The sequence below is a fragment of the Papio anubis genome, chromosome 3, assembly GCF_008728515.1.
Source record: "Papio anubis isolate 15944 chromosome 3, Panubis1.0, whole genome shotgun sequence".
NCBI classification, from domain to species: Eukaryota; Metazoa; Chordata; class Mammalia; order Primates; family Cercopithecidae; genus Papio; species Papio anubis.
The window spans coordinates 135,105,962-135,125,316 of NC_044978.1; the positions used below are offsets into that span (position 1 = coordinate 135,105,962).

The 19,355-nt window shown below is 35.8% G+C and overlaps 1 protein-coding gene across 2 annotated transcripts in view; it reads left to right on the plus strand.

Annotated features, from left to right (window-relative positions):
• The window catches only part of CCSER1 (coiled-coil serine rich protein 1), a 1,426,296-nt gene that overhangs the window by 977,398 nt on the left and 429,543 nt on the right, over nt 1-19,355 (plus strand). The gene's annotated exons all lie outside the window — the stretch shown is intronic.

Here is a 19,355-nt window from a genome sequence, read left to right on the forward strand (position 1 = left end):
ATATATCTCCATTAAAAATTTTGCTTTCATGGAAAAATTTTATAGAAAATATACTGAATGTATATTCCAATATGCCAACACTTGATTTACACTCATTGTTATTACTCACAGGGGAAAAAGGTATACATAAATTAGTATGAGACTTATGCGTGCATTCTATCTGAGATAAATTTTTTGTATATAAAGCTTTAAGGCTGTCATTTTCTAATAATAAAAGTAATGTAAATTTATTTTTCATAAGTTTACAAAATGCGTAAGATTTAACAACTAAAGATGCCTCTGTTAACTCCCTGATGAGCAGAAGACTACTTTTTAATTTTCCTATTTTACTTACACAAGAAAATTAGAAAATTTAGAGGAGGAAACATAACCATAATGTCAACAAACAACACAAACTTAAATGACTGTCTGTCTTTCAGTATTTTTCCTTTTATGCTTTCTTCTATCTCTCCATTTTTCTCTCTGTGTGTGTAATATAGGCTCATAATATATAGATTTTTATGATTCTATAATGATAAGAATTTCCAAATATGTGTCAGTTTTCATATTAAATTAGAAAAAAATGTTTCTGCAGCTTATTTACCATAAAATACATAATCATGAAAGTCAGAGGATTTGCAAGAATTAAGTTATGTGGTCCTGAAATAAGACAAAATTCATGTCATTTGATTTGTTATAAGATAGTAATAGTTTAGAATGGCAGCATACAAATTATTTAAAGATGTTTTACATATTCTGTTAAAGAATGGACCAGATGAGAATAGATATTTTCATGTGAATTTTATTGAAGAAAAGCTTAGTCAATTGAGATAAGAGCAACTATTCTGTCACAAGTTTGGGATGATCAGATATGCTACATTTCTTTACTATATAACACTATGTACTTAGTATCATGTACTCAACAAAAATATATATTAAAATAAAGAAAAAAAATAAACCTGGGATTGAAGATACGGGGCCTGGATGCAGAAACTTAAAGTGGACAGGATTGTTTTTTTAGGATTTTTTTTTTCCACCCAGGAGGCAAATAGAACCAGAAAAGCAACAATGTCTAAGAAGATGCCTTATTACAAAGACAATTTGTTCTCTGTTGGGAAAGAGCTCTTTGTATTTGACTCCATCCCTATTTCTGTCATCATCCCTGGACAGCAACAAACTGAACTATGTATCATCGCATACAAAGTACAATCAGAGAAATATGGTTGGCCAAAGAGCTCTGTGCTTTAGAATTTGAATCTGTAAATACTCCACAAATCCCTGTGATAGTGATGGAATTCTGAATGCCTGTGACCTAGAAATTACCAAGGGCACTATATGGATAAAATAAGTCCAGGAAATATATGAAATAGAATTGAGAGATCCTGAAAAATATAATCAGTTCTACTATTCAGGAGATTGTACTTCTACTTCAAAACAGGTTCCTGTAACCGTAGAGACCATGTGCCAAATAATCACCTCCCCTCGTTTGTCATTCTGCTGCAGGTGCATTTCCTCAGAAAGGCCACAAGCTTAAGTATTATCATTCACACAGAGATCAATTTATTTTGACAGCAAAGTGTTGCAGGCACAAATTTGCATTTGCAGTCTGGTAATTTTTAAAAAACTCTATGAATTTGAGATTTTGAGTGCCCTCACTATTTTTATTACCTTTTATGCTTGTTGCTCCTGGAAAAAGAAAAATATAAAACAGAAATTTTCTCAATTCCTTTATTAAGTATTATACAATTGTATTTATTTTGCAAAATTGCTTTATAGTTAATACAATATTTTTGAACTCAGAATGTTTCTACCTCCTGGAGGATAACCAAGAATGTACTGATTGGTGATGACTAATAGAAGATTTAGGCACATTTATTTGGTTCAATCTAGCACATAGTTATTGCATGCCTACTGGGTGTAAGATGTTGTTATAGATGAGTTGGAATATGGATGCATCTCAAATGGCAAAAATGCTGTTGCTTCTGGGGACAAATAAGGTCACATTAGCATACATGCTCAAATTTCCATTGCACTGGGACACTCCCAGATGCTCAGTCCTTTTCAAAAGTCTCCTATAACATATTTCTGGCATACCCAGGGGAGTCTAAAGTGTTCAGCCATGAATCTTATCCTGTTAGTCCTGCTGCTGCTCCCCTACATGCCACTGTGGATGTCAGCTATGCCATGTCTGTTATCAGGAGTCTGCTGCTGGAATTTCACACTCTCATTGTTACCTTCCACTTAAATCTGCTTTTGCCGGGTCCCACATGTTTCTTCCTAATCTTTTCTTTCAGTTTCTGCCTCTAACTCCTCTCTCTGCAGTGTCAGCAAAGACAAAATAAACAAACTAAACCCATTACACCCTCCTTTTATAATCATTACAGCTTCCTTCATTCCAAGTGGCTATTACATTAAATTTCATTCTCTTCTCAACTTTAAAAGGAAATAATTTGTACAGTTTTCAAAGACAGATAGGTGTAAACCCCATCATTTTATCAGTCATTTCTTGAATTTTCTTCCCTCTCAACTAAAACTACCCCCCATTAAACAAAAAGAATTTATAATCTAGTGGTCTAGTTGGATAACATAACAGGTGTATGCATGATGTAATTGCTAAGATTACACATACATAGTTTGTTTTGGAAATTAATACAAAGCAAAACAAAATCAGGAAATTATGATTGTTCCTAATCCTAAGGGCAAAAATCAGACAATATGAGTTGGCCAAAGAGCTCGGAGTGAGGCAAGTGAGTTGACAGGCATGGTTCACTCAAGTTACAATGCAGAAGACACAGAGAAGTGAAAGGGCTTATGACTGAGTTTCTGAATGTTTTCTGTGATAGCAGGCTAAGGGGAAAGTGGTCACCTGAAAATACAGTTAGACTGGAGCAAGACTGATCATTCAAGATGGCTTGCATTCTATGCTGAATATTGTGAATTTTCTCAGGTGGGTAACTAGGGAAAACATTGGGAATTCTGAAAAGTATAATTTATTTATGTATCAACTAACAGAAGACCTAACTGAAAGAAAAATTAGGACATCCATTATCTCACATAACAAGAAGCTATAGTGATAAGGGGTGATCAGGGGTGGTGAATTCAACCACTCAGTGAAAGCATAGCTTCAACTCTATTTCTCTACATTTGTTTCTCCTTATAATTTCTAGATAGCCGAATTTCAAGCATCACAGTTTCAAACAGTACCCAAAGGAAGGATCAAAGCTTTTTTCCCATGTTTTTTATTAAGAGCTTCGCCTAGAAATTTTACCCAGTAAAAAACTTCTGTCTATGTTAGTTTGCTGAGGATAATGGCACATGTATCCTAAAACTTAAAAATAATGAGTAAATAAATAAGAAAACTTATGATTCAGTGGCCAAAATCCTTTCATAAACCCACTCAGAAAATGATTCCAGATATGGAAATGGAATTACCAGTTCTTAGATGAATCATGATTCCTAGAATCCCCGCAACATGAGGCTACCACCTGAGACCTGAACAAAATCAGGGTTGTGTTAGAGAGAAAGAGGTTGGGGAAAGAGCTAGATAGCTAATTCTGACAGAAAGTAACAAGGTAAGATCTGAAATTTAGACATTTAACTATGGAAATAGAATTTGACATAAGTTAGATGGCATAAGATAGAGATTGGGAGCAAAGAGATAAGAAAAATGTAATGCAATAATATGTAAGATATAATGGAAACTTAAGCTAAGCCATGTAACCAAAATAAGAATGCCTACAGAGAGAGATGAGTTAAAGAAGAATTTGAAATGAAACACAGCCATTACCAAAGGCCTCTTAGACACAAAGAGTGGGAAAAAGAGAGAACTACAGTGCTGGAAACAAACTTAGCAACATTATTAACTGAGCCAATAAATTATTCTATTCTGTAAAAATAGGAGAAATTATTTCTGTCAGCCCAGTAATATGCTGATGTCTACCTTGAGAAAATAAATTATTTTATTTCATTCCATCTAGGTGGCAAAATGTACCCAGGCCCTGTATTGGTTAGGAATTTTCAAGTTCTGGACATAAAGTTTTCTCTAAGAAGTGAATTTCATCTGTATATGTTGTCTTTTTTTCAATATGTCTCCAAATTGGTTGAGGAAGTGTTTTATGAATTATTGTATTAAAGGCTATGGCTCATATAAATAGAGCTCTGTCTCTTCTTAGGTATATATTTTAATATACAATTTTGAATATGTATTATTTAAGAAAAACAAGCTCTAATATAAAGGGAATGCTTGCAGTAAGAGGTACTGTAGCTGTGTCTATTATATTTAAATTCAATTTCAATCAATTAAAATAATTATCAGACCCTATGTCAGCAGATTTGGAGAAAAAATATTTTAAAAAGTAAACTCTAAATGACTTATTTTTATATATTATTTTAAAAACAGAAATTAATGTTGCAGGAGCAAAGTATAGCTTATTTCAATGGACTATTTTTAAGTGTAATAACCAACATTTACATTGTCTTTCAATTTGAACTTATAAACTCTCCAACTTACACTTAAATGCCATTGTATTCTCTATTGTTTCTAGATAATGAAGGAAATTGTTTTTTACCTGAGCAGGTCCTACTCAGTTCTGAGTATATGTGAGAGTGATCTGTTTTATTCACCATCGTTCTTTGTAGTTTCTCTCCTTCTTCATCCTCATGGTCATCTTTTCCTCTCTTATATAGCCTTTCTTTTTATATAATAAAATATTTTATGTAATTAAAAGTTACATACATGGCGTTCTAGCCACAAAGTATATTTGATATATTTGATTATCTCAATTAACTCATACGTCTCAGCTCCTTTTTAAAGGCTTGTGTGGTTTATGATTAAGTATCTGATTTTTTTTAAGTGTTACATATAGTGAGAGAAGTAATCTCCAACTGTTCCACTATCAGGAAGGAAATAACCAATTATCTTACATAAAATGAGTGTTAATAATAACTAGTTCAAGATCTGTACGTAAGAAAAATTTGAATTACTTTCACTTATTTTTAATTAAACATATTATTTAGGTTAAAACATTTGTATATGTATTTTTTCCCATTACTACATCTAAAACTTTGATACCTAGTGAAAACAGCTATAAGAGTTCACATGCTATGTTAATAAAAAGAATAAAAACATGTAATTCATGTGGATCTGTATTTGTATGCATGTATATGAGAGAAAACTTACAAAAATATAATTCTGTGGATCTGAATATGTATACAGATTTTAGAGAAAACGACGTTCCAGATACACTTATTATTTTGGTTCTAAAAAACAATGGTGTAAATAATAGATGACTGATATCTATTATGCTACCCATATTTACATTTTTCCAACTGTTCTGAAAGTGTCATTCATAGATGGTTTTATTTTATTTTATTCATTCAATATAGGATCAAATTAAGAATGTTATACTGTTTGTAGTTTTTAGGTAATTTTGCCCCGTTTAATCTAGAACAGTCCTCCCCTCTTTTTTTTTAGATTCTATGATGCTAATATTTTGGAAGATTCCACACTGTTGTTGTATAGAATACCCATCAACCTGGTTGTGTCTTACAGTTTCCTCATTGCTTCAATCAGGCTAAACATTTGTAGCAAGACTGCTACATAGGTGATGTGTGTACACACAGTATATAATACCTTTGTTATCAGGAGACACATGCTGCATTATTTAATTGTGAAGTGTCAAATGTGTAAAACTAATTTCAGATAGCTCATTAAAAGAAAAAATTCTGTGTGTATACATAATTAATATATATTAATCTATTTATCAATCTATTCATCTAGATAGAGATAGATAGTGTGCGCATTATAAAAAGAATCACATGCAGAGGTAGATAAAGCAAACAGTAACAACTGGTGAATCTAGATGGAGAATCTCTCAATAATCATTGGACTAGTCTTTCAACTTTTCTGAGCTATTTCAAAGAAAAAAGCTGGGGAGAACAATGGGGTGAAATAGTGAAAGGTATGTGACACAGAGTTGAGGCACAGAGGTAGAGTAACCATTCCACTACTTGCTGGCTGTGTGATTTTGGATGAATCATCGAAAATCTCTGAGCTTATATACCTTACCTTCAAAATGAAAATGATGATATCTAGATTATATATTGTTTTAAAGATTAAAAAAGATAAGTTACCTGGACTTTTCAGACAGCATAGTTAGATTTAGAATAACAAAACAACTCCAGATTCCTCTCAAATTGAAGGCCTAGTGAACTCTGATATCTTACACATAGACATAGAAAATGAATAAAGAATATATTCAAATATATTCATCATTTCTGAAAATGACAGAAGTTTAAGTTGGCTTGTTGTTCTATTAAATAAATGAATTTTTCATAATTCAAATGACGTTGGTGACTATAAATAAGATAGAGTTCAAGGGTGACTAGTGCAGAGTTAATTAATTTAGGAAATCAATAAAAATCCATAAAAATATAAGATGAATAAGGACTGTGAAGGTGTACAAAAGGTCACAGAGGGCATTAATGTAAACACATGAAAAATGCAGCGCTGCATCTAAATTAGGAAATTGACATTGGGATACGCAAGTGCTAATATCACAGCATTGGAAAACTCTCTGGACTCCAGATTTATTTCACAATTGCCCTGCAATTAAAATGAGATCTGAAGAATGTATTTGTTAATTCTGCAGATAGAATTACCAAGCATGTTTTATTTTCCAAGCCCTCTGCTGGTTTTTGCAATACAAAAATGAATGAGATCCCTCCCTTCAAGGAGTTCACAGTCAAGTGAAGCAGACATATGTAAGCAATTACAGTCTGTCTTATTTTGGGTTAACTACTAGATTTGGATGCTTATTTTAAAACAGCATCTAAACATTTTTGAAGTATTAGAAAAGTTTTATAAAGTAGTAACATTTAAGCTGAAACATAACTTTCAGATTAGAACAGACAACTTCAAATGTAAGAGTGGAATAACAAACCTGTCCTTGATCTTAAAATATATGATCTCTCAGAGACTTATGATTCCTTACTCTGCATTTTCATAACGTCAACAAGCAATATGGAATATTTACCATAATAATATTTCTTCCTAACAGACTGTAGATCTGACTTCTTGGGGATATAATCCTTGCGGTTTGATTTTGTCAGGGCTTTATTTATGTTTGAAACAAATTCATTAGCATAAGGAAGTTAAATGACACATTTTTGAATAGTATTTAGAAGACTGAAGAGTCCTGAATGTTGTTTTCCAACTAAAAACTTTTGTTTTAGTGTGTTCTTTTCCTTGTCTTTTATTCTCACCTTCTCTTCTTTAAATAATATTCATTGATTCCTTTCTCTTTTCTTCCCTTCCCTTCTCTTCCTGCCCCTTCCTCTTCCCTTTCCCTTCCTTTCTTTTGCTTTTTCTTCTGTTTTCTTTCGTTTTTCTTTCATTCCTTTGAAATAGGGTCTGGCGAGGTAAGAACAAAAAGAATTCAGGTTTCGGAAGGTGCTATGATTGTCTGTGGCACAGAGGAGTCATTTGGATGAGGAAGGAGTTCATGAAGTCAGATATTGATTACATAGGAAGTCAGCAAATGAGTAAATATATTTACCATAATGGGCATCTGATTACTCCCTGTTAGAGAAGAAATTTTAAAATGTGGAAATAGTGAAGGTAGATTGACACCTCTAGTACTGAACTGGACTTAGAGGCATTGGTATGAACTTTTGATTTCTGAAAGATGATAGATAGATAGATAGATAGATAGATAGATAGATAGATAGATAGATAGAATAATGTATATGTGTGGGTGCTCATAACACATATATTTCCTAACTATGTCTTTTGAGAGGGACAAGAAGCAATTACATCCCAGAAGCAGTGATTCTACCAAACACCCAAATTTTAAGTACCATTGTTTACTAAAAAACAACAGGGCTCTTAGAATAATTTCTGGTTACAGGGATGGGGCAATGAAAGTTTAAGATAAGCCTGAAGTATTTTGTTTTATAAAGTAGAGCTTGCCGGACATGATGGCTCACGCCTGTAATCCCAACCCTGTGGGAGGCTGAGGCAGGCAGATCAGGAGGTCAGGAGTTCGAGACCAGCCTGATCAACATGGTAAAACCCCATCTCTATGAAAAATACAAAAATTAGCCAGACAAGGTGGCACATACCTATAATCCCAGCTACTTGGGAGGCTGGGGCAGAATAATCGCTTGGACCCAGGAGGCAGAGTTTGCAGTGAGCCAAGATCGTGCCACTGTACTCCCGCCTGGGCAACAGAGCAAGATTCTGTCTCAAAAAAAACAAAAAAAAAAAGTAGTGCTCAAAAAATAAAACGTGGAATCCAGCTTTCAGAATCTTCACCCAGAGTTAGGAGGATCCCTCGAGGCCAGGAGTTAGAGACCAGACTGGGTAACATAGACAGATGCCGTCTCTACAAAAAAATAAATAAATAAAAATATTATTGGGATGTAGTGACCCATGCCTGTAGTCCTAGGTACTTGGGAGGCTGAGGTGAAAGGATCACTTGAGCCCAGGATTCTAGGTTACAGTGAGCTATGATCATGCCACTCACACTACTGCACTCCTGCAACACTTCACTCCAGTCTAGGCAACACAGCAAGACCCTGTCTCCACAAAAAAAAAAAAAAAAAAGAAAGAAAGAAAAGAATGTTCAGATAATCTGGAATAATTTGAGCTTCAAATTGAATACTGGTAATAACAAATTAAACAGATTCTACCATACTGAATAAAATAGGAATTCTTGAGTTCATACTGATACAAAGAGACAAATATTAAGCAAATAAATGGGGAGAGTGGAAAATTATTCCTTATAGTAAAATTTCAACTAATAAATGTAGGAACAAGAAATTCATCATTTAGCAGCCATCACAACAGCAATTGATTCAGACAACAATCTTCAATGGATGTTAAAATTAGACACTGAAAATGTGTTGAGAAAGGAATATTTTCAGTCTTAAAATATTCCTCCTGGTCGGGTGCGGTGGCTCACGCCTGTAATCCCAGCACTTTGGGAGGCCGAGGTGGGCAGATCACGAGGTCAAGAGATTGAGACCATCCTGGCCCACATGGTGAAACCCTGTCTCTACTAAAAATACAAAAATTAGTGGGTGTGGTGGCACATGCCTGTAGTCCCAGCTACTCAGGAGGCTGAGGCAGGAGAATTGTGTGAATTCTCAATTCACACAATTGAGAATTGTGTGAGGCAGAGGTTGCAGTGAGCAGAGGCAGTGAGGCAGAGGTTGCAGTGAGCCAAGATCGCACCACTCCACTCTAGCCTGGTGACAGAGAGAGACTCTGTCTCAAAGGAAAAAACAAACAAACAAACAAACAAAAAAAACTCTTCCTACTTAATTTCCCCCCACTTGCTGACTACAAAAGAAAAAACAGTAACTTTGCAGTGATGGTTGAAGCCATAATCTTAATGAAATATCACTAGTAATGGGACAAGTCAACATATTTTTAATATCTGTGATGAAAGTACAGAATCTAAAACTAATTGTAAAGAAATGTTAGATAAATTCAAGCTGAAGGGCATTCTGTAAGCTAACTGTCCATGCTCTTAAAAACATATTACAGTCACAAAGGAAAGGTAAGATTCAGGAACTGCTTACAGTTGAAAAAGGCTAAAAAGACATGACCAAAAAAAAAATGGATCCTAGACCAGAAGAAAAAACTGTCTACAAAGGAAATTATTGGAATAATTGTGAAAATTTGAATGGAGTCACTGTGATAAATGGTATTCTAGATGGTGGAATTGTTTTTGATGTTCATTTGCTGATTTAGATGATTTATTGCAGTATGGCAGAGTATCCTTTCAACTTAGGAAATTGACACAAATTTTTAGGGGTGGTATGAACTTATCTGCAACTTACATTCAACTGATTTATTAAGAAATATTAGATGCATAGACACCTACACACACACACACGAACACATATACACAAAAGAAAAAGCAGAGAGACAGAAGAAAAAAGTTGGGTGAGAGAGGGGGAAGGAAAGGAAAAGTATTAAACATATATGGCTAAGATATTCACAAGTAGGGAACCTGGGTGCTGCATGAAAAGAGTTGGTTATATTATTTTCACAACTTTCAGGTAAGTTTATTTTTGAAAAATATCTTCTAACTAATCTATATTTGATGGTCTTGTGAATCATAAGTATATTTGTATAAACCTGAATCATATATGCAAATAATTGAATGACTTAACTGCTGGGGTAATGACATACATACATTATGTTGCCAGACATTAAAATTTTATTCTTATCACCTATATTTATTGACATACAAAAGTATGTGGTGTTATATTGGTCACAGTAAAAAATTTTAGTTTCCAAATCCCTATTTTCTTGTATTTCAAATCCAATGTTTTATCATCCAAAATTGCTCTTCTAATGTCCCTGAACCTTCCAGTCCAGTCATCTACCCCTATCTCACATCAACTTCTTGCAGCAACTACACTGAACATCTTGCAGTTCATCAATTTAAACACTACTCTTCACACCTCATACATTTGCCAGTGTTTTTTCCTTTATCTACAGTGTCCTCTCCTCCTTCATCCTCATTCTACCCTCTTTGTTGGAGTTGTTTCCTTCAAAGATGTGTGGACTGACAGTTAATATTCTTTATTAGCAATTACAGTCATCTGTTTTAATTGCCTGTTTACTTTGCTGTGTTATCATCATCCTGTGAACATCTTTAAATTCTTTTACCCAGAATTCTAATCTTTTCCATCTCCCATCCTGACCTACAATGGATACCCTAAAATCTTTCTTTTCAATACTATTTAATTTATAAGTATGTATAAAAAGTAAGTTCCCGGCCAGGCACGGTGGCTCAAGCCTGTAATCCCAGCACTTTGGGAGGCCGAGACGGGCGGATCATGAGGTCAGGAGATCGAGACCATCCTGGCTAACACGGTGAAACCCCGTCTCTACTAAAAAATACAAAAAACTAGCCGGGCAAAGTGGCGGATGCCTGTAGTCCCAGCTACTCGGGAGGCTGAGGCAGGAGAATGGCGTGAACCCGAGAGGAGGAGCTTGCAGTGAGCTGAGATCCGGCCACTGCACTCCAGCCTGGGTGACAGAGCAAGACTCCGTCTCAAAAAAAAAAAAAAAAAAAAAGTAAGTTCCCCAACATTAGGGGAATTCTTTGTGTTTTCTGAATGTAATGGATATCTTATATTTAAACTGTGAAATAGTATTATAAGATGTATGTAGAAAAAATGAAAAGTATGAATTTATTCAAATTTTACCCCATGTGAAATATCACCAATATTTGATAAAGATAGGTTTTGTTTATCAAAATCTATTTATTCATTTTGAGTTATTTTGTTTCTACAAAACTACTTGTGAATCACGGTTCTTATTTTTTTTGTAACTGTGCCTACTTACACAATATGAGAGAAACTGAGGTTCTCTCTTCATTTTTACTGGCTATGACACACACATTTTTACTGAAATAATTTGATTTTATAATTAAAAAATTTAAACTTGGTAGCTTTCTGTAAAACCAAAAACCCTAACTTAATAGGTAATTCAAAAATTCACTTTAAATAGTAATTATACAAATGTTGACAAAAACTCTTTTTTAAAAAATAAGTTCTACCTTTATTTTAGATTCTGGGGATACATTGCAGGTTAGTTACGTGGACATATGGCATGATGCTGAGGTTTGGGCTGTGAATGATCTGTCACACAGGTGGTGAGCATAGTACACCATAGGTAGCTTTTCAACCCTTGTCCCTCTCCCTTCCTCTTTGCTCAAGTAGTCCCTGGTGTCTGTTGTTGCCATCTTTATGTCCCTGAGTACTCAGTGTTTAGCTCCTGCTTTTAAGTAAAAACGTGGTATTCGGTTTTCTGCTCTTGGGTTAATTTATTTAGAATAATGACCTCCTGCTGAATCCATGTTGCTGCAATAGACATGATGTTTTCACTATTTTTTATGACTGCATAGTATTCCAAGGTGTATATGTACCACATATTTTTTTATCCATTCCACCATTGATAGGAAACGAGATTGATTCGCTATCTTTACTATTTAAATACCACTTATTGTCTTTTTTGTGCTGAGCATTTTGCTACCTTCTTCCTCAGAACAACAATTTGAGGACTGATTTTTCTCAATTTGTAAAAGAATCAAGTTAGAATAAGAGACTTTATTATTTCTAAGTGCACTGAGATTTGCACTTTTCTCTTAGCAGATATTGAACAACAACAACAACAAAAAATCATACAAGAGGTAGTGTGATGCAGAGAAGGGGACAAACGTAGTTATTGTAGTTCGGAACTTTGCAGGAGTAGAGTGTTGGAGTCCGAAGTGTTCTGATTAATAAAAAGCTATCTTTCACACCCACAGCAAAATGCACATAACATATCACAAATACTTGTGGTAACATTTAAGAGTAGAGCTGACATGTGAAATCGAGAAAATTAAATTTTGGAAATTATGTTAAACACTTATCTAGTGTCTAATATACATTTGTAACCAACAAAAAGAACAATGATTAAAAATAAAAGCAATACCAGTTGATTCCCTGAAACCTTTTTGTATAGATTTTTTCTTTTTTTTTTTTTAAATTATATTTTAGGTTCTAGTGTACATGTGCACAAACTGCAGGTTGGTTACATATGTATACATGTGCCATGTCGGTGTGCTGCACCCGTTAACTCATCATTTACATTAGGTATATCTCCTAATGCTATCCCTCCCTGCTCCCCCCATCCCATGACAGGCCCCATTATGTGATGTTCCCCACCCTGTGTCCAAGTGTTCACATTGTTCAACTCCCACCTATGACTGAGAACATGCGGTGTTTGGTTTTCTGTCCTTGTGATAGTTTGCTCAGAATGATGGTTTCTAGCTTCATCCATGTCCCTACAAAGGACATGAACTCATCCTTTTTTATGGCTGCATACTATTCCATGGTGCACATGTGCCACAGTTTCTTAAACCAGTCTATCACTGATGAACATCTGGGTTGGTTCCAAGTCTTTCCTATTGTGAATAATGCCACAATAAACATATGTGTGCATGTGTCTTTATAGCAGCATGATTTATAATCCCTTGGGTATATGCCCAGTAATGGGATGGCTTGGTCAAATGGTCTTTCTAGTTCTAGATCCTTGAGGAATCACCACACTGTCTTCCACAATGGTTGAACTAGTTTACAGTCCCACCAACAATGTAAAAGTGTTCCTGTTTCTCCACATCCTCTCCAGTACCTGTTGTTTCCTGACTTTTCAATGATGGCCTTTCTAAGTAGTGTGAGATGGTATCTCATTGTGGTTTTGATTTGCATTTCTCTGATGGCCAGTGATGCTGAGCATTTTTTCATGCGTCTGTTGGCTGCATAAATATCTTCTTTTGAGAAGTGTCTGTTCATATATTTGCCCACTTTTTGATGGGTTTGTTTGACTTTTTCTTGTAAATTTGTTTAAGTTCTTTGTAGACTCTGGATATTAGCCCTTTGTCAGATGGGTAGATTGTAAAAATTTTCTCCCATTCTGCATATTGCCTGTTCACTCTAATGGTAGTTTCTTTTGCTTTGCAGAAGTTCTTTAGTTTAATTAGATCCCATGTGTCAATTTTGGTTTTGTTGCCATTGCTTTTGGTGTTTTAGTCATGAAGTCCTTGCCTATGCCTATGTCCTGACTGGTATTGCCTAGGTTTTCTTGTAGTGTTTTTATGGTTTTAGGTCCAACATTTAAGTCTTTAATCCATCTTGAATTAATTTTTGTATAAGGTGTAAGGAAGGGATTCAGTTTCAGCTTTCTACATATGGCTAGCCAGTTTTCCCAGCAGCATTTATTAAATAGTGAATCCTTTCTTCATTTCTTGTTTTTGTCAGGTTTGTCAAAGATCAGATGGTTGTAGATGTGTGGTATTATTTCTGAGGGCTCTGTTCTGTTCCATTGGTCTAAATCTATGTTTTGGTACAGTACCATGCTGTTTTGGTTACTGTAGCCTTGTAGTATATTTTGAAGTCTGGTAGTGTGATACCTCCAGCTTTGTTCTTTTGGTTTAGGATTGTCTTGGCAATGTGGGCTCTTTTTTGGTTCCATATGAACTTTAAAGTAGTTTTCTTTTTTTTTCCCCAATTCTGAGGAGAAAGTCATTGGTAGCTTGATGGGAATGGCATTGAATCTATAAATGACCTTGGGCAGTATGGCCATTTTTATGACGTTAATTCTTCCTATCTATGAGCATGGAATGTTCTTCCATTTGTTTGTGTCCTCTTTTATTTCGTTGAGCAGTGGTTTGTAGTTCTCCTTCAAGAGGTCCTTTACATCCCTTGTAAATTGGATTCCTAGGTATTTTACTCTCTTTGAGCAATTGTGTATGGAGTTCACTCATGATTTGGCTCTCTGTTTGTCTGTTATTGGTGTATAGGAAAACTTGTGATTTTTGCACTTTGGTTTTGTATCCTGAGACTTTGCTGAAGTTGCTTGTCAGCTTAAGGAGATTTTTGGGCTGAGACAATGCAGTTTTCTCAATATACAATCATGTTATTTGCAAACAGGGACAATCTGACTACCTCTTTTCCTAAGTGAATACCCTTTATTTCTTTCCCTTGCCTAATTGCCCTGGCCAGAACTTCCAACATTATGTTGAATAGGAGTGGTGAGAAAGGGCCTCCCTGTCTTGGCCCAGTTTTCAAAGGGAATTTTTCCAGTTTTTGCCCATTCAGTATGATATTGGCTGTGGGTCTGTCATAAGTAGCTCTTATTATTGTGAGATACGTCCCATCAATACCTAATTTATTGAGAGTTTTTGGCATGAAGGGCTGTTGAACTTTGTCAAAGGCCTTTTCTGCATCTATTGAGATAATCATGTGGTTTTTGTCTTTGGTTCTGTTTATATGATGTATAACGTTTATTGATTTGCATATGTTGAACCAGCCTTACATCCCAGGGATGAAGCCAACTTGATCATGGTGGATAAGACTTTTGATGGGCTGCTGGATTTGGTTTGCCAGTATTTTTTTCAGTATTTTTGCATTGATGTTCATCAGGGATATTGGTCTAAAATTCTCTTTTTTTAATTGTATCTCTACCAGGCTTTGGTATCAGGATGACATTGGCTTCATAAAATGAATTAGGTAGGAGTCCCTCTTTTTCTACTGATTGGAATAGTTTCAGAAGGAATGGTACACGCTCCTCTTTGTACCTCTGGTAGAATTCAATGGTAAATCCATCTGGTCCTGGACTTTTTTGGTTGGTGGGCTATTAATTATTGCCTCAATTTCAGAACCAGTTATTGATCTATTCAGGGATTCAACTTCTTCCTGGTTTAGTCTCGGGAGGGTGTATTTATCCATTTCTTCTAGATTTTCTAGTTTATTTGCATAGAGGTGTTTATAGTGTTCTCTGATGGTAGTTTGTATTTCCTTGGGATTGGTGGTGATATCCCCTTTATCTTTTTTTATTGCATCTATCTGATTCTTCTCTCTTTTCTTCTTTATTAGTCTTGCTAGCAGTCTATCAATTTTGTTGATCTTTTCAAAAAATCAGCTCCTGGAGTCACTGATTTTTTGAAGGGTTTTTTTTGTGTGTGTGTGTCTCTATCTCCCTCAGTTCTGTTCTGATCTTAGTTATTTCTTGCCTTCTGCTAGCTTTTGAATGTGTTTGCTCTTGTTTCTCTAGTTCTTTTAATTGTGATGTTAGGGTGTCAATTTTAGATCTTTCCTGCTTTCTCTTGTGGGCACTTAGTGCTATAAATTTCCCTCTATACACTGCTTTAAATATGTCCCAGAGATTCTGATACGTTGTGTCTTTGTTCTCATTGGTTTCAAAGAACATCTTTATTTCTGCCTTCATTTTGTTATATACCCAGTAGTCATTCATTAGCAGGTTGTTTCGTTTCCATGTATTTGTGTAGTTTTGAATGAGTTTCTTAATCATGAGTTCTAGTTTGATTGCACTGTGGTCTGAGAGACAGTTTGTTGTGATTTATTTTCCGTCACATTTGCTGAGGAGTGCTTTACTTCCAACTATGTGGTCAATTTTGGAATAAGTGTGATGTGGTGCTGAGAAGAATGTATATTCTGTTGATTTGGAGTGGAGAGTTCTGTAGATGTCTATTAGGTCTGCTTAGTTCAATTTTTGTATATCCTTCTTAACTTTCTGTCTTGTTGATCTGTCTAATGTTGACAGTGGAGTGTTAAAGTCTCCCATTATTATTGTGTGGGAGTCTAAGTCTCTTTGTAGGTCTCTAAGGACTTGCTTTATGAATCTGAGAGCTCCTGTATTGGGTTCATATATGTTTAGTATAGTTAGCCCTTTTTGCTGAATAGATTCCTTTACTATTATGCAATGGCCTTCTTTGTCTCTTTTGATATTTGTTGGTTTAAAGTGTGTTTTTTTCAGAGACTAGGACTGCAACCCCTGCTTTTTTGTTTGTTTGTTTTCCATTTGCTTGGTAGATCTTCCTCCATCCCTTTATTTTGAGCCTATGTGTGTCTCTGCATGTAAGATGGGTCTCTTGAATACAGCACTCTGATGGGTCTTGACTCTTTATCCAATTTGCCAGTCTGTGTCTTTCAACTGGAGCATTTAGCCCTTTTACATTTAAGGTTATTATTGTTTTTTGTGAATTTGATACTGTCATTATGATGTTAGCTCGTTATTTTGCTTGTTAGTTGATGTAGTTTTTTCCTAGCATTGATGTTCTTTACAATTTGGCATGTTTTTGCAGTGGCTGATACCAGTTGCTCCTTTCCATGTTTAGTGTGTCCTTCAGAATCTCTTGTAAGGCAGGCCTGGTGGTGAGAAAATCTCTCAGCATTTGTATGTCTGTAAAGGATTTTATTTCTTCTTCACTTATGAAGCTTAGTTTGGCTGGATATGAAATTCTTGTTTGAAAATTCTTTCTTTAAGAATGTTGAATATTGGCTCCCACTCTCCTCTGGCTTGTAGAGTTTCTGCCAAGAGATGTGCAGTTAGTCTGATGGGCTTCCCTTTGTCGGTAACCTGACCTTTCTCTCTGGCTGCCCTTAACATTGTTTCCTTCATTTCAACTTTGGTGAATCTGACAATTATGTGTCTTGGAGTTGCTCTTCTTGAGGAGTGTCTTTGTGGCATTCTCTTATTTCCTGAATTTGAATATTGGCCTGCCTCACTAGGTTGGGGAAGTTCTCTTAGATAATATCCTGAAGAATGTTTTTCAACTTGGTTCCATTCTCCCCATCAGTTTCAGGTACACCAATCAGATGTAGATTTGGTCTTTTCACATAGTCCCATATTTCTTGGAGGCTTTGTTCATTTATTTTTACTCTTTTTTCTCTAAACTTCTCTTCTGGCATCATTTCATTCATTTGATCTGCAATCACTCATACCCTTTCTTCCACTTGATCAAATCGGCTACTGAAGCATGTATCACGTAGTTCTCACGCCGTGGTTTTCAGCTCCATCAGGTCATTTAAGGACTTCTCTACACTGTTTATTCTAGTTAGCCATTAGTCTAATCTTTTTTCAAGGTTTTTAGCTTAATTGCAATGGGTTTGAATATCCTCGTTTTGCTTGGAGAAGTTTGTTATTACCAGTCGTCTGAAGCCTTCTTCTCTCAGCTTGTCAAAGTCATTCCCTGTCCAACTTTGTTCCGTTGCTGGCGAGGAGCTGCGTTCCTTTGGAGGAGAAGAGGTGCTCTCATTTTTTGAATGTTCAGCTTTTCTGCTCTGGTTTCTCTCCATCTTTGTGGTTTTATCAACCTTTGGTCTTTTATGATGGTGACATACAGATGGGGTTTTGGTGTGGATGTCCTTTCTGTTTGTTAGTTTACTTTCTAACAGTCAGGACCCTCAGCTGCAGGTCTGTTGGAGTTTGCTGGAGGTCCACTCCAGACCCTGTTTGCCTGGGTATCTCCAGCAGAGGCTGCAGAACAGCAAATATTGCAGAATGGCAGATGTTGCTGCCTGATCCTTCCTCTGGAAGCTTCGTCTCAGAGGGGCACCTGGCCGGATGAGGTGTCAGTCGGCCCCTACTGGGAGGTGCCTCCCAGTTAGGCTACTCGGGGATCAGGGACCCACTTGAGGAGGCAGTCTGTCCGTTCTCAGATCTCAAACTCCATACTGGGAGAACCCTACTACTCTCTTCAAAGCTGTCATACTGGGACGTTTAAGTCTGCAGAAGTTTCTGCTGCCTTTTGTTCAGCTATGCCCTGCCCCCAGAGGTGGAGTCTACAGAGGCAGGCAGGCCTCCTTGAGTTGTGGTGGACTCCACCCAGTTTGAGATTCCAGACGGCTTTGTTTATCTTCTCAACCCTCAGCAATGGTGGATGCCCATCCCCTACCCTTGCTGCCACCTTGCAGTTCGAGCTCAGACTGCTGTGATAGCAGTAAGCAAGGCTCCTTGGGCATGGGACCCTCCTAGCCAGCTGCAGGATATAATCTCCTGGTGTGCCATTTGCTAAGTCTGTTGGAAAAGTGTGGTATTAGGGTGGGAGTGTCCCAATTTTCCAGGTACTGTCTGTCACAGCTTCCCTTTGCTAGAAAAGGGAATTCCCTGACCCCTTGTGCTTCCTGGGTGAGGTGATGCCTCGCTCTGCACCCACTGTCTGACAAGTCCCAGTGAGATGAACCCGGTACCTCAGTTGGAAATGCAGAAATCACCTGTCTCTGCATCACTCATGCTGGGAGCTGCAGACTGGAGCTGTTCCTGTTTGGCCATCTTGGAACCTCCCCCTTTTGTATAGATTTGCCAGATACTCTTTTTCAGCCAGTCCATTGAGACTAGTTTGCTTTACAGCTTCTTATTTTGAAAAAGTATAAATAAAGTACTTGTTCATGAGAAAAAGTTAACTGAGGAGAAATTACATCTACCTTGGGAGTAAGTAAAATATTTCTTGTTTAATTTTGTTAAATGAGATGATTCTTATTAAATAGTTATTTTATAGTTGCACAGAAATAATGAAAAATGATCTCACTGACATTGTGCTTTATTCCTAATGACTGGTTAGATAGTTATTAGGAATAAAGGTAGTGTGTCTGAAATTATTTTTAGATTTACACTTCAGACTCTTAATATATATTAGAAAAATTTTTTCCTTCCTTGAACCACACCATTTATATTTGGTAATATAGTATAAAGATGAGAAAATGATAATAGAAAAGCAGAAAATAAAAGGACTTTAGTTCATTTTGGTGTGATTATTACTGCTGTATAAATTATACTAAAAATATTAAATATATTTTACTTTTAAGATATCAATTTGTTGGTAATATTGCTTAATAGTAGTCCTTTAGAACTCCAATAATAAAACTGTTTTCTAAGCTCTTGTTCTTTCAGATTTAGAATAATTTTTAAAAGCTATATCTTAAAAAATACTTATATTTTGACTATTAGAATATATTTATGTTCTTCTTTTCTTAGTCTATAAAAAGTATAAAACACAATCTTTACCATTTGC